Source organism: Indicator indicator, chromosome 19 (assembly GCF_027791375.1).
Source record: "Indicator indicator isolate 239-I01 chromosome 19, UM_Iind_1.1, whole genome shotgun sequence".
Lineage (NCBI taxonomy): Eukaryota > Metazoa > Chordata > Aves > Piciformes > Indicatoridae > Indicator > Indicator indicator.
Genome location: NC_072028.1, coordinates 19,069,844 through 19,084,428, shown reverse-complemented (window position 1 = coordinate 19,084,428; position 14,585 = coordinate 19,069,844). Strand labels below are relative to the sequence as shown.

At 48.3% G+C, this 14,585-nt stretch overlaps 1 protein-coding gene across 1 annotated transcript in view; it reads right to left on the bottom strand.

Annotated features, from left to right (window-relative positions):
• The window catches only part of NECAB2 (N-terminal EF-hand calcium binding protein 2), a 92,379-nt gene that overhangs the window by 5,390 nt on the left and 72,404 nt on the right, over nucleotides 1-14,585 (bottom strand). The gene's annotated exons all lie outside the window — the stretch shown is intronic.

The following is a 14,585-nucleotide window of genomic DNA, read 5'->3' as shown; positions in this document are numbered from 1 at the left end:
AAAGGAAAGCTTTGTCCATTTGGGCCCAGAGGAAGGATGGAGACAGCCTATAGAGAAGGAATGCCTTCAGCAGAGGACAGGCTGCTCCCAGGAAACTTTGGTGGAGGAAGACAAGCTCTTCCAGTGACAGAAGCTTCTCAGGCAATCCAGAACCTCCCAAGATGGAAAACAATAAAAGGTTTTACCAGCACAACTGATCTGCTTAAAGCATCCCAGGACCCTTCCCCAGCACAGCTTTGTTGTGCCCTGCCCAAGGTATGGTCCTGCTCCTCCACCTCCTGGCAGCCACTGGCAAAGGCGAGACACTGGCACAACCAGACAGACGTTAGTGCAACCAGTCCAGCACCAGCCCAGCCAGTCCAATAGTGGCCCAACACCATTCCAACACCAACATAACTGGTCTGACTCCAGCTCTGCAAGACCAAGACCAGCCCAGCCAGGCCACTGACCACCCCAGGTTTGTCGAAGCTAACTACTCAGCATCAGAGTTAAAACACTTGCAGTGTTAAAGCCATCTCCTGTAACCCCAAAATCACTCCTATCCCTTTCCCCCAGGCTCATTCCAACCCACCAGTGCCTGCTGGGACAGGATGTGGCCCAGGCAAACCCCTGCCAGGCAGCCTGACCCTATGTGCCAGCACTTCCTGCCATGAGACTCCTCTGAGACTCAGGATTCTTGGTGCTGTGATATGGGGCCAGACACTCCAGCTCCCTGCATGCCACCAACTCAGGGGTGAGACCAGAGTGGTCACAGCATCACCAGTTTTCTGAGCATGCAGAGGCACAACATGAGCACTCCAGGTCTCCAAAGCAAATGATTCCTGTTTTATGGTGAAGCTATTAACAAGGGTTATTTCCATGGCAACTGGAGCAGCTCTGCAGGAACCCAGAAGGCCTTTATCTCCTATTTTAAATCATAAAAGAAGAATGAGCTGAAGAAAAACACTTCTGGGGGAACTGGCAGCAGAGGTGATTTCTCAGCCCTGATCTGGCAGAGGAGCACGAGTTTCTTCAAGGCTTCCTGAGCATCCAGGTAGAGCAGGGGTTAATGAGTTCTCCCTAATACAAATACTTGCTCTCCTCCCCACCCCAGCCATGGTGCTTCTGAGAGACACACAGGATATGGTGACCATCACTGGGTGATGCTGCTGAGGCAAACTGCCATGCAGTCTGCTGGATTCATGACCTCCTGAAGCACCTCTCTGTAGCACCACTGGAGACATAAAGAGGGCAGGGCTGGAAGCATTGCTTTGCCCTTTCACCAGCACAGCTTGTCCCAGGAAACAGAGATGGGACCAGCTCAGGGCACTCCATGGGCTGCAGCAGATCTACAGGAGGACCATCACTAGGAGGCTGCTTGGGTTTGGGGGGGATGCACTCAGCAGCACACGTGGGATCCCACCACCTTTTGAGCCTTTCTCCAAGCAGGACCGTGTTCCCTTCCATAGTCTCAGTACTCCCCAGCACAGCCCAATGTGCTCCACCAGCAGCACCATTATTCCATAGCCAAGCCAGAGGAGAAAAGCTAGCATCAGTGCAGGATATGAGGAGATGCATCAGAAGACCAGGTAGGAGAGAGGGGAGATCTCCCTGGCTAAGGACCAGCAACACCTCAGAAACACAACCCTTAACACAGAGTGATCATCCCCAAGTTATCTCCTTCCTCCATGGCCTGGTGGTGTTTGCAGACAAGGTCAGGTGATTTAGAAAAAAAATTGATCACCAGCTGGTTGTCAACAGTGAGATCTGAATACCCCAAACCAGTGTGGCACTGCTCTGCCAGGCAAATGAGCATGGGACAATGAGTGTGGTGCAGCAGTGTCCCCATCCAGGCTGCCTCCTTGGAGGGGCACTGCAGGTTGATGTCTTCCTCCTTCTCTCCCGTGTCTGTCCTTCTCTTGAACATTAGGAAAAATGCTTCCTCCAAAAGAGTTGTCAAGCCCTGGGAGGAGGCTGCCCATGGCAGTGGATGAGTCCTCATCCCTGGAGGGGTTTCGCAGCTGCGCAGATGTGGTGCTGAGGGATGTGGTTTGGTGGTGACTTGGCAATGCTGGGTTAACAGTTGGGCTTGATGATCTTAAAAATCCTTTCCAACCTAAAGGATTCTCTGGTTCTGCTGTGGATTGTACCTTAGTTTACCAGGGAGCAGGGCAGCAGGTGCCACACCAGAAGACCTTCCAGCTTCTGGGGCTGGCTGCACTGCCTTGCCTGATACAGAGGCAATGGCTGCTGGGCTTTTTGGACCAGGACACCAGGGTCACTATGCTGAGCATGGACATCTCCTGACAAGTCCTGCTGGTTTTCCCTCACCCTGTGCAGGCAGGGAGAGTGATAAACAGGCAGCCTGGGACCATGGATGTGGCAGCTGGTGGAGCACCACACCAGGTCCCCTCTGTGGGAGGTACAGGCACCACTGCCAGACAAATAAACAGCAACAGAGCCAATGGAGCGATGGGAAAACATTTGCTGAGAATTTGGATTGAGGGAAAGAAATAATTTGAATGCAGTCACAAATATTCCTGGATATCTGGGAGATCTCTGTTCCCCCTAGAAAAATACAGCAATCTATTGCATGTTCTGAGAAAGTTGATAGAATGAGAGAATCATGATCCTCTGATCCTATGAATGTGCTCAGAACATGCAATGTACCCAAAATATATGTGTGTGTCCTTCCCAAGCACCATATTATACAGCTCTAGGGAGGTTCTTCTCCCCCTCTACTCTGCCCTGGTGAGACCACACCTGCAGTATTGTGTCAAATTTGGGATTCCACAGTTCAAGAGAGACAGGGACTTGCTGGAGAGAGTCCAATGGAGAGCCACGAGGGTGATTAGGGAACTTGAGCACCTCCTCCATGAAGAGAGATGGAGAGACCTGGGGTTGATCAACACGGAAAAGAGAAGGCTGAGAGGGGTGGGTGTCGAGTGGAGGGGGCCAGGCTTTTTTTGGTGGTGCAGAGCAATAATAAGCCAAGGAACAATGGATACACGCTTGAACATAGAAGGTTTCACCTCAACATGAGGAGAAACTTCTTTACAGTGAGGGTGACAGAGCCCTGGAGCAGGCTGCCCAGGGGGGTTGTGGAGTCTCCTCCTCTGAAGGCTTTCCAAACCCACCTGGATGCATTCCTGTGTGGACTACCCTGGGTGCCCCTGCTCTGGCAGTGGGGTTGGACTCCATGATCTCTGGAGGTCCCTTCCAACCTCTAAGGGTTGGAACACACAGACATACACATCACACCTGAACAGTACAGACAGTATATTCATTGTGGTACCACCTCAACCTTCATCTTCCTCTGCCAGGGAGGAGCCCCATACCAGGTCAAACCCACCCCTTCACCAGGCAGTTATGTTACCATGTAATCCTCTCCCCAGTCTGGCTAAGGAGGGTGTATTAAACCCATAAATCTCCTTGGCAAAGTCATGTCATTGCATCTGGGATTTGGAACAAGTTCTTTGGCAGTTCCTTCCCTCCATGGCAGCCCCCCCTGCTCACATCCCTGCCTGCAGCCAGCAGCCTACCCATAAGGAAGGCATGGATGTATTAATCAGGAGCTCAGACAGGCTCTGCTCTAATTGCTGCTAGGTTTTTTATTAACTTTCACAGCCAGCCCAGCTCTGATTGTCAGCACCAGGGATCTGATTGCTGCCTCAGTGGAGGGGGGGCCATTCCATGAGCCCTTCTGGTCTCCTCTGGGACTTGTCACTGATGAACATGGACAGTGGGGGGTCCTTGAAGAGGCTGATTGGGTTGTTCTTTTAATTAAGAGTGGAGGTTTTCTGGGATGTGATTTGCCCTGCTGAGTGTAGGAGCTCACTCAATGCAGGCATGGGGCTGGCCAGAGCTGAGGGCTGCACCCCACACCCTGAGACCCCACACTGCTGCTCTAAGCACCACTGCACACAGCAATTCCTCATTAATGTCCCTTTCCAGCGAGATCTGCAGCACCCCTGCATTGTCCTCTTCTCTGGTAGTCATCCAAGCCTCCTACCACATCCCCCACAGATGCTCTATCAACTGATTTTACACCCACACCATGCTCTTGATCCCACACTCCTTCTCTCTTCCAGAGGGGCAAAGAGCACACTCCTGCTTTTCCATTCCAATCCATACCTCAGATAAATGGGACAATGTGCTGCACTTACCTGCACTTCTCTGCTGCCTTCCAAGACTCTATAGCTACATGTTGGGATTTTATTACCCAGCTACACCTAGAATCTTGGTTCAGCTTTAGGAAAAAACACCTACAGGTGATTCCCACACTCATTGAAATCAGCTTAACTCCTGACCTGGAGATTTGTTGGATGGATGGATGGATGGATGGATGGATGGATGGATGGATGGATAGATGGATGGACGGATGGATGGATGGATGGATGGATATTGGGTAGGCAACTACACCAGCCTTATGCAGAGGACTATTGGTGTGTCCATGAAAATTTGATGCTTTTTGGCAGGCCGATGAGTCCAGTACATCTGAAATTTAAACAACAGTGGGTTTTTAACCCTTGCTTAGCTAACTCTGGCCCTTTGCCAGCCCAGCTGTAACATTTTCTCTCAGGAGCCAGGTCTGAAACGTGTTCTCAGAGGCTTTTCAGCAGCCCCTCATGATCTCCTCTAGCAAATGTGTTATTTAATGGTACAAAAACAAGTCATTAAGAAGATCAGCTCCAAAGGAATCCTTCCCATCATCTTATTAAAACATTTGTCAGTCTGTCCTAGGGAGATTTAATGAGGTTTGGTCTTATTAATTCCACCCTGAAGAGTTATGTCCTCCTTGCTTTGCTTGAGAAGTTGAAATATTTATGTAGATAATATAGTAATTACTGCTCAATGAAGCTGCTTTGTGTCAGAAGCAATTGGAGGGGCACATCTCCAAGCCTTCTCTTTTGCATCCAGCTAGCCTATTAGTCCAAGGCCAGGAAGACTTTGGCATCACAGACACTGCCCTGCTGCAGGGTGTCTTGCTGGCAAGCCTTTGTTGAGGGAGGTGGTCATCATAGAGGCAGAGAAGGGTGAAAAATGTCATCCCCAGCATCCTCACCTTGATGTCTGCTACTGCAGATGGGTGGCTGTCTGCAGTGAGGAGGAGACATAAAAGCCTCATTGGATGGCCTTGAGATTTCTGCAAGGGACAGCTCTCAGGAGAGCCTCAGAAAGCTTCATCATTCAACAGTCTGGGGCAGGAGCCATAGACATTGAAAAATGAGAGAAGGGAGAAGTGGGGAAAGGACAACATGCTTTAGCTACAGATAACTGGGGGTGCTGAGTCCTCTGGTCAGTCAGCTGAGGTCCAAGCCCCAAATCCCATTCCTTTCCTCATATCACAGGCACACAGAAACCCTTTCCCAAGCACAGTGGGTGCACACATCAAGGCACAGGCTGCCCAAAGCTCTGACACAGCTGTTCCAGCATCCTATTTCCATATGCCCCTGCCCCAAATCTGCCCAAATTCTCCCACAGATTATTGAAAACCTCCTTGGGATGTGCAAACCACAGCTGTGATTTTGGAGCTGTGGAGTGCTTGGATTTGCCCATACCAGTGTTGAGCATCCCTCACTGGGCATGGTAGACTGGTGTCTAACCCTGGGCTGTCATGGCCGTGTTCCCATGGGTATCAAATGACTGGAAAAGGAGCTTCTCAATGCTGCTGAGCATCTCAAAGCTTCCTTGCTGGCATTTTTAAAGGTCACTATTTAGCTTGTTAAGCCTACAGGATGTAAAATATAAATGATTCTGTGCCACCCACAGACTCAGAGACCCCTGCTCCATGACAACCCCACACCTTGCCTTTGCCTTGCAGCATAACAGCCTGACCAGCCAGGCTTCCCAGCACTGGATTGCAGCAAGACTGGCCAAACTGGCTGGCACTGAGAGCTTCCCCAATATTTATTAACTCCAACCCTGGCCAAAACATGCCCACATAGCAACAGTACCAAACTGAGGAGGCTTTTCAAACAGAAACCAAAGACAAGTCTGTGTCAGCCACATCTTTCCTCCAGAAAGAAACCCCCAGCAACAAACTCATTGCCATGCCATGAAACATCCCTGTCAAACCTCATCCTGAGATGACAGAGAGCTATGGAGAGGGACTTTTTATAAGGGTAATGGTTTTAAACTACAGCAGGATAGATTTGGATTCGACATTAAGAAGCAGCTCTTTACTGTGAGGGTAGTAGATACTGGGACAAGTTGCCCATAGAAGTTGTGGATGTCTTATCCCTGGAAGTGTTTAAGACCAGGCTGGATTAGGCTTTGAGCAATGTGGTCTAGTAGAAGGTATCCCTGCCCATGGCAGGGCAGTTGGAGCTAGATGATCTTTAAGGTTCCTTCCAGCTGAAGCCATGCTATGGGATCTTCCACCTACTCACTGCTTTATAAACCAGGCATGTGTTGCACTGTAACATCTGAGTGGCTGATTCCAACTCATTGCTCATAATTGCCTGGTTTATTCCAAAAGATATTTTCTTATAATTAGAATAACACTCAGACCTGCTTACCCCCTCTTTTCCCTCCCCTCAACTGGTAACTTGCTTCAAAAGCAGAGCCCCAAAACTGATTGCCTGGCACATAATCAGTAGGAGAAACCTGGAGAGAACAGACACTTCAAGAGTTGGTGAATGAAAGCATTAACATATGAAAGACCCTCAGCCTTCCCAAAAGGACTCCAAAAGGGAAATGGGACACCTGTTCAGACAAAAAAAAAAAAAAAAAAAATTATGATGGCATCACTCGGCATCACTTTTGCTGTAAACTCTTCCTTTTATCTCAGTATTGGACCCTTCTCAATGTTTGCCTTGTCTGGTCCTGAAGGTCTCCTGCCATGGACCCTCCCCAGGCAAACTGTCACACGAGTGCTCTCTTCTCACTTTTAGAACTTCTCCTTGCTGCAATAGAATCTCCTCATTTCTTATGTCAGCCCTGTGGGTATGAAGGGTCCATGCCTGTGCTCCACAGGACAACCCTGAGGGCACTTTCACATCCTGCCCACTCCCTCAGCAGGCAAAGGACAGACTTGCAGACAAAGCATGGTCTCTTACTTTTGAATGCTCTGGCTATAATCAGCCTCTTCTTCAGACAAGTTCCTAATTATCCACAAGATAGCAAATTAATACGTGTTTTATTTCCATTTATCCAAGGAAACTACAGATTTTGTTTGCCAAACAGGACCTACTTAAAAGACCCTACAGATGCGACGACGTGGGATGGTCAAGCTGCTGAAGGCTCAGCCTGGTTGTGCCAGCTGGTTGTGTGTTGACTTGGGCCCTGCCTTTCCTTTTGGTGGTTCTTCAAAGCTGCTCTCAGGCTGTTTGGCAGGACCACAGCACTGATGTCTGGTGGAATTTACTCCCTTCACAATATAGTTTATCTAATCCCAGTAGCATTAGCCCTACAACAGGAAGAAGGAGGAGGCAAACTATGTCCTCCTACAAGAGGTCCATGAGAGCTGGAGCCAGGGCAGCATAAGCAGGACCTCCAGAGATGTTCTTCCTTCTGAGAGCAGCAGGAGGAACACAAAGTTTGCAGCGAGAGACAAGCAGAAGAGCAGTGAATAAACATCTTTGTCTAAAAATAAGCTCCAAGAGAGAGACCTTCTTAAGATTCATCTCCCTGCCAGCCCTGCTGAGCTCCCCAGCAGTCTGGCAGCCTGGCTGGATCTGGAGGAAATGGCTATGGATGGCAATCAGCTTTGTAGTCCAGAGACTGAACAGAAAGGTTGGGGGAAAACTCTGTTCTAGCAGAAGTGGAGGAGCACTTGTTACTTTAATTTGCAGTTTGATGTTTTCTTCAATTAATGTCAGAGAAGAGTTGCAGAAAGGCTTTCAACAGAAAGTGATACTGAAATTGTTCAGCAGTGTCTCATTCAAAATACTTGGGAAGATGACTCAGCCTTCGCCGATTCATCGCCCCAGCGCCAACCCCTCCTGTTCTCAGCCAAAACCATTCACCAGGAGTACATCCTGAACTGTGTTTCAAAGCTGGAGCTTCCTCACAGAACAGAATCACAGAATTGATTTGGTTGGAAGAGACCTTTAGGATCATCAAGTGCAACCATGAACCCAGCACTGCCAGGTGACCACTAGACCGAGTCCCTCAGCACCACATCTACACAGCTTTTCAATCTCTCCAGGGATGGGGACTCCACCATTGCCCTGGGCAGCCTGTCCCAGGGCTTGGCAGCCCTTTTGGGGAAGAAATTGTTCCTCATGCTCAAGCTAAACCTCCCCTGGTGCGACTTTGAAGCCATTTTTCTCTTGCTTGTAACTTGGGAGAAGAGACTGACACCCACCTTACTCCAACCTCCTTTAAGGGAGTTGTAGAGAGTAAGAAGATCTCTCCTCAGCCTCCTTTTCTCCAGACTGAACAACCCCAGTTTCCTCAGCCACTCCTCACCAGCCCTTTTCTCCAGACCCTTCACCAGCTTCATTGCCCTTCTCTGGACACACTCCAGTACTTAAATGTCCTTCTTATAGTGAGGGGTCCAAAAAAACCAAACCAAAAAAAGCTGCTAACAAGCCCCAGACCAACTCTCACCCTGTCAGGGTAGATCTCTGTGCTGCAAAGATGAGGATGCATGATGTTCTGAGCCCCCTAGCAAAGGCCATCTGAGCATGCACCCTGCCCCCAGACATGTCCAAGGGGGAAGATGATGAGAAGATGTGCAGGATCTCCCAGGGTTCAGCCAAGTACAAAGTACCAGAAGAGAAGCTGCTCCCGTGTTAGGTGGCAAGGAAGCCCAAGCCATGCTTCTGCAAAGAGAGCCTGATGTGTGAGAAGGAGGAAAGCTGTAGCAACAGATGTGCCATGCAGCAGTGCTTCTCCAGGGGCTTCAAGTGCAGAGCAGGAGACCTCAGCTGATGTTTGTGTAACCACTGCAGCTCGGTGTGAGCCAAACTAGGACCAGGCCATGATGGGAAGCTCTGAGCAGCTCACATTGCTTTGGGTGGGCACTACCCAGAGATGCTGCCACTGTGTTGCTGTTACACCCTGGCATGGGGGTCAACCTCCAGCCACAGCAAAGCTTTGCTCCAGGAGCCTCAGAAGACCTTGGTATCACCAGAACAGGAGAAAACCTGCTCAAGTCAAATGAAAGGATGAACTAAAAGCTTAGCTGGAGGGTGGGAGGAAAGGATTATTTTTAAGGATTATTTCTACTGACTGTTTTATCTTGAGGTGTCATCATTTGAAAAAAGAGCAGTCTCATATCTGGCAAAGCTTAATTTTGGCAGGTAAGAATGCAAATGTGAGCTCTCTATATTGCTGTTCTGGACTCTGCTATAAAACCATCCATCATTTTTAGCATCCAAGACTGGTGGCAGATGGTGCTTTTTCCAGGGCTGTAACTGAGCTGCTCCAACAAGTACTCCTTTGCAGCTTGCTGGTGGTGGCTGAAAGCTGGGTGAGACCCACAGCCATGCCAATGTGAGCAGTGAGGAGAGGAGGTCTGCTGCAGGAGCTCCATCTGAGCCCCTGGAGCCTGGCATCTCCTGTTCGTTGTGGACAATGGGTCATAAGGCAGAGACTGGAAGAGTGGATTGTAGCAGGAACAATCCAACTGGCAGACCTGCTCCCCTCTGAGCTCCTGAGCACTGCTGGAGCAGCAGCAGCTGTCAGTCAAGGTCAGTGTGGCCAGTGTTGCCTTTATGATTTACATATAGGGTGATATATGTAGATCACAGGTGATATATGTAAATCACAAAGGGATTTAGAGGTGATTCTGCTCATCTACTCTGCTCTGGTGAGACCTCACCTGGAGTACTGTGTCCAGCTCTGAAGTCTTCAACACAGGAAGGGCATGGACCTGATGGAGATGATCCAGAGAAGGACCACAAAGATGATCAGAGGGCAGGAGCACCTCTCCTATGAAGACAGGCTGAGAGGCTGAGGCTGCTCAGAAGAGAAGGCTCCAGGAAGACTTTATAACTGAAGGGGACCTACAGGAAAGCTGGGGGGAAACTGTTTAGAAGGGCCTGTGTAGTGACAAGGTGAGGGGGAATGGTTTCAAACTGGAGCAGGGTGGATTTAGGTTGGACATGAGGAAGAAGTTCTTTACAATGAGGGTGGTGAAATACTGGAACAGGTTGCCCAGGGACATGGTGGAGACCCCATCCCTAGAGACATTCAAGGTCAAACTTGATGGGACTCTGAGCAACCTGATCTAGTTGGAGCCATCCCTGCTCGCTGCAGGGGGGTTGGACAATATGACCTTAGAAGGTCCTTTCCAACCCAATGCATTCTATCATCTAAATACTGACTCTTGAGGGAAAATCTGTCTGCAGCTGGTTTGGGTACACAGTGCCTGTCCATAAGACACAGCTATGGTATTAGGGCTTTGACATGAGAAGGCTCTCGTGAGGGGTGTGTGATATGTCACCACTTGGGTCATACTTCTACTCCAGGTCCAATAATGCAATAAAAAGGATTTTGGCAAGTGACAGACTGGCAGAGGAGCTGGCAGCAAACAAGCAGAATGTAAACCACTGTCTTTCACATCTCCTTTTGCCCCCCTCAAGGACTGAAGATGATACTGAACATCAAGGAAGTCCAGGGCCAGCTGCAGGTCCTCAGGCCTTGCCCATAAATCTCTTCTGCTGAACCTTATTCCTCCCTGAAGCCCATCCCTAAATCCCTCTGAGTTTTCAGCACTTTCCTCCCCATTCCTGGCCCCCACTGAAGCAGAGTGGCACAGTTTGCTCTGCACCCTGTCCATGAACATCAAACAGATCAGCTCCATTTCATTCCAGTGTGTGCATGGAAGGTTGTTTTGATTTCAGCTCCAGTTTGGGGGATTTTTACCTTCCAAACCCTCCCCTTTCAGCTGGGACAAGGCTGTCAAAGACAGCCATCAGCACTTCCTAGACCCATCTGGTGACCAACGGGAGCCTCTCCAGGAGGAATGATTTTGCCTTAATTCTGAGCTGCATTGTCCTTGAGGGTGTTCTTCACTCAGCATTTTTGGACCTTCTTTGCAGCTTGCTTTTGATGTTTGTCTCACTGCTGAAGGTCAGCCATGCTCCTGTTTCCAGACTCAGCACTGCAAAACACTTATTTGGCAAAAGCAGGGAGGAGGAGCAGCCCCAGGCCAGTGGGAATGGGGTGAATAAAGCCTCTTGGTTTCCAAAACCCACCGTGCCTGGCGTGGCGACGGTGTTGGATATGATATATATATTAATGTTGCATTTCAGAAAATACAGCTATTTTCATAACAGTTGTACATGCTCTCTGAGAGCCATGACTGGTGTGGCAATGGTAGAAGAGTTGGATATGGGAGAATTTGAGCAAGAAGTTAGACAAGTGATACATTTTATCAATAGGCTCAAAAGAATAAATTCAGTCTTGTTTGTAATCATAACCAAGATACTAACAATAAGCAAGACATTAAGAGTGATCTGCCATTGGAATGTGCTGCCCAGGGAAGTGGTGGAGTCACCATCCCTGGAGCTGTTCAAAAAAGGACTGGACATGGCACTTGAAGCCATGGTTTAGTTAGTCATGAGGGTGATAGGTTGGACTTGATGATCTCTGAGGTCTTTTCCAACCTTGTTGATTATGTGATTATGTGATTAAATGTGCTTTCTTTACCAAGTCAAAGAACATTTCTTGGGCTGTTTGAAGGAGGGGGCTGCTCAGTGGGAACCACCAAGCCAGCACTGGCCCTCTGGCCCTCAGGGACTGCCCCTTGCTCCTCAATCCCCATCACTCCTTGAGGCTGGCAGGGATGGTGGTGACATTGCCTGGGCACTGGCTCACAGTGGGAAACCCAAAGCAGTGGGGTCAGTAACTGAATAGGAGGGACAGCAGCCACCTGGCTCTGCTCTCCCAGCTCCCACCATAGCCCACCCTTGGACATGACACACACAAACCACATCCTTCCTCGTCACGTTGGGTTTGGTATTTGCAGACTGCACTGTGAGACAGCAAATGAGAATGCTATAAAAACATCTCCCATCCACAGCTTTTGTTTTTTTTTAGATCCTGAAAGTTCATTTCCTCTCTCTCCAGTATAACTTTGCTTTCCCCAGCATCACTGGCAGGCTCTGCAACGTGCTACGGACATCTCCACATCAGAAAATAATTCCAATGACAGATTTTGTTTTGCTGTGTGAGACCTTCTGCTATGGAATCTAATTACTGCTGGTACTTTATGAGCTCCTCCAGCACAAGATAATTGCTGCTCCTTCTTTTTTATGAGCAAGAAATGATCAGTTTTCTCTTGAGGTGAGAAATACAAACAGCAATTAAATACCACAGGCTCTCCAGCCCCTCTCATCAGCAGGCACCTCTTGTCACAAAGCCAGCACAGAAGGTTAGACTTGAGTTATTGTTTGTCCTGGTAGTGGGGGGAGAGGGAGGGAATCAAGAACACTCTCAAATGATCAATAGTTCTCTCCCTCTGATGAAACTCTTGTTTCAGTACAGAGGAGCAGGAGCATCTCACCAGCAAAGCAGTTTGCTCACAAGTCACAGTACTCAGCATCAGCACCAAGCCCTTTGCAGAGCCCAGCCTCAGAGAAAAGCTGCAAAGACAGCAACAGGCTCAAGCACAGGGGACAAAAGGCCACACTTGATGGCTTCTACCAAAACCTGCAGCTTTGGCACTCTTTGTCCTGATCCAAGGTTTCTAAAAAGGTTCATGCCTCCTGAACATCCTGACACCAGCTCAGGGCCCTTGCTTGCAGCATCACAGTGTGTGATGGAGCAGCAGAGCTGTATGGAAGGACCTAACAGACAGCTGGGAGCTCACACTGCCTTTTGCAGCCCTGGCATAGATTTTTTCAGCCCTGGCTGAAGCCTTGTCCTGCAGGTGTGGTTGCAGTGGAAATAAAATACCCCTATGACATCCCCCAGGCTGGAGTTGGTATGGGAACATGCATCATCTGGAAACTGGTGAGAAGACCTCAGCCAGATCAGCTTATCTGTTTGGGCTGTGAGAAGCTGCCTTCTGACACTGTTTTGGCAATATAGTGAAAAAAAGTCTCCCATCTCAAAAGAGACCACTAATGGTTTGCCCTGGGGAAAAGCTTCTGAGGCTGCCTATAAGCCTGTCCTAGCTGAACACTGGAGATGACTTTCTCCACCACCTACAGCAGCTTATTTTTGGTTTGGTTTTGTTTTTTTTTTCCCTCTTCTGTTCTTCACTTGAACAAAGCACCTGTGTTTGAATAATTCATTGATGAGGTTTGTACCATTTTGTTCACAAAATCACAGCAGGGAACAATGTTCTTCATGAAATGCTTCTCTGCCAGCTCCTCTCTGGGAAGGAGTCTTGCTCTGCTTGCTCACAGGCCAAAAGTCTGACAGGCAGGGAAGAGCAACACAGCCCCGTGGGCTGATAAGATGGGGGTGATGAGGGGGTGCTGGGGTGACACTTCCTCACCTGGCTTTATCCATCTAGAAAGGTCTGCATCTGAGATGAAGAGTGCTGGGATCCTTCAGTGTGACATTAAACAGACACCTCCAGCACTCTGGATCTCCACAAGATCACGATGGAGGTGACCAGCTCAAGTTTAGGTAAATAACCTTTACCCATTACAACCAAGGCAGATGAATCCTGCCACAAGCTGCTGGATCAAGGAGGGAGAAAGATGTTTCTCTTATGAAGGCAGTGGATTGGGGCTATGAATAACCATCCTGCTTCTGATGCAGATTTCTTATGCCAGGTGCTACTCACATGCTGAGATGTCTCTTTTATAACCAGGGAATAAGCCACTTTCCTCCTGCAAAATGCTGGGAGGAATTAGTCATATATATATATTATTCTCCCATTCAAAAGGCAGTGGTGGAAGGCATCACAAGTAGCAAGCTGGAGTGAATTTCTGAGATATCTATTAGCATGTTTTTAAAAGCCATAGTGGGCAAATGTGACTGCCAGGGGGGAAAAAAAATTACTAATAATGAATATAAATGAGGCCTGCACAGACTCAGAAACTTAATTAGACAAAAATGAACTATTGCTGTTGTCCTGATTTTTTTTCAGGCAATGCTTGGCCAAAGGCTTCTTCCTTTAGTTTTTTATGGCCAGACATCAACATGTGAAATGTGTGGCTTCATGTTTGTGATGGTTTTAAGGCTATGCCTTAAAGTACAACTGCTGCCCTTCTCAAAAACATTCCAAAAGGATGGTGTTTGATCATGCAAGGAAATCAGGCTCTTCACTTTCCCACCAAAAACATTCCAAAAGGATGGGGTTTGATCATGCAATGAAATCAGGCTCTTCACTTTCCCACCAAAAACATTCCAAAAGGATGGGGTTTGATCATGCAAGGAAATCAGGCTCTTCGTTTTCCAACTAGGGGAAAAGAAATTTTCTGTTTCCCATTCTAACTACTAAAACTTCTTAGCATCATCAGATCTTTCACGTGGAGTCATTTGATTTTCTCCTCTAGCCCCAAAGATAAATGGAAGGGAGATTTGGATTAGTCAGAGGAGGGCTGGAATTGAGTTGGGAAGCCCTTAAAGGTGAAAAAAAGCAAAGAAAAAGCAAAATCTCCCTTCTTGGCTCAGTCCTCAGTGCACCACATCATTGCTCACCAGTGAAGAGGAAAACTACTTTGCTCTTGTCATGGCAAAAAAGGATGACACAA